The sequence below is a fragment of the Diachasma alloeum genome, unplaced genomic scaffold (assembly GCF_001412515.2).
Source record: "Diachasma alloeum isolate Michigan unplaced genomic scaffold, Dall2.0 Dall_scaffold_10231, whole genome shotgun sequence".
NCBI lineage: Eukaryota > Metazoa > Arthropoda > Insecta > Hymenoptera > Braconidae > Diachasma > Diachasma alloeum.
Window position 1 is genome coordinate 1 of NW_021682646.1, and position 1,724 is coordinate 1,724.

Consider the following 1,724-nt stretch of genomic DNA (forward strand, 5'->3'; position numbering starts at 1 on the left):
AGATTTACCACGCGCCTTGGAATTTGTTTTTGGGATGACTGTACCCAAGTCGCACCACCGTATACTTGGCGAATAAATTACATATTTTTCAAAAATAATCAATGTAATAATTAGGAAATGATTTGGAAAAATTTAGAAACGCTTTTTCATNTTTTCAAAAATAATCAATGTAATAATTAGGAAATGATTTGGAAAAATTTAGAAACGCTTTTTCATAATTTGGAAACAAATAGTTATTCAGTAATTATTAAAAAACTGTTGGACCGTATACTTGGCAAACATTGACCGAAATTAATAAAATTTCACTTTAATCGATGTAGAACAATTTGGAAATCATAGTGAGAATGTTTTTTTTATTTGGAAATGAAATATTGCATCGAAAATTAATAAAAAAGGAATGAAGTTATTATTGTTCTGGAGTCACATGACCGAGTCTTCCCCTTCCCATCACTTAACCATTTACATATAATAAAAGTGAGGTTATGTCCCTCTCGCGAACCTGAATGTTCCCCTGTCACGTACCTTTAAACAATCTCCTGAAAATTATGAGTTAGTGGTTGAATGAAAAATTGACGACATTTAAAAACAAAATCACTGGACCCCTGATAAAACATGAAAGGATTTATAGAGAGGCAGACAGTGTCGGAGTGTTTCGTTGCTGAAATCTCTAAGCATCAGAAGCCCAAAGCCCCCAGGAAAGGAAAATCCATGGAGATGAAATACTAAAAAAAACCCTCCGAATTGCCTAAAATCAGAACTAAAAAAGCTGGCGAAATCTCCGAAAAATGAAGAGACAGATAACAGATAACTGGCAGGAGACGTTCGAGCTCTCCAGTGGACGAAATGGGCTGCCACAAAAGTGCTCGGACGAAAAAGCGAGTCTTTCAGATTTTCGATTCCAGTTGCTGCTAGATCTTGTGTTGATCAGTCAAACAAAGGATTAGGTGACATACGCAGCTATGGAGAGACTCCAAAATTATGGGTGTACTCCGGATCTTCTGATCAAGACTCCTGACAGTGTTCTTAGGAAATTAATTCATCCTGTTAATTTTTATGAGATGAAAAGTATTCGAACCTTCTGAAAAGTTTGGAAAAGTAATGAGCTATTCGATCACTGTGAATAGTTTTCTGAAACTGTTGGTTTTAAAGGGAAATGTTAAAAAACATTTTTCAAAGACGTGAAATTCTCTACAAAAAATGTCCCCTCTCGATTTTTTTAAAGCTGTGTCTTTCATATATTTTGACAGAAGGAATGAAAAACCAGCTTAGAACTCCTAAACCTATTTCTAATCCTGTTTAGATTTAACCTGTTAATTTTTATAAGATGAGGATATTGTTTCAATAATTATGCTACAAATATTTATGAAACTATTGGGTTTAAAGGAAAATGTAAAAAAAATATTATTTCAAATATTGACAAAAGGAATATATCATCCTTTTTGGAAATGTTTTTGTGAACAAGATTGGATCCTAATTTTTTTATAATTTTTTTCAGCCCGAAGTCCAGTATATTAAGAAAAATCTGTAAAGTCCTCCTTTGAGACCGCAAAGGTGACATTCCAGACACAATCGGAGGACTTTGCTCTTTTCGAAAAGTCACCCTGATCNGCTACAAATATTTATGAAACTATTGGGTTTAAAGGAAAATGTAAAAAAAATATTATTTCAAATATTGACAAAAGGAATATATCATCCTTTTTGGAAATGTTTTTGTGAACAAGATT

At 33.0% G+C, this 1,724-nt stretch overlaps 1 long non-coding RNA gene across 1 annotated transcript; it reads left to right on the forward strand.

The window, feature by feature from the left end:
- Nucleotides 1–484: 484 nt before the first annotated feature.
- On the forward strand, nt 485–1,368 carry LOC107046984. Its single transcript, XR_001461624.1, has 2 exons — nt 485–549; nt 629–1,368. It is a non-coding gene; the product is annotated as an uncharacterized LOC107046984 (long non-coding RNA).
- The last annotated feature ends 356 nt before the right edge of the window (nt 1,369–1,724 follow it).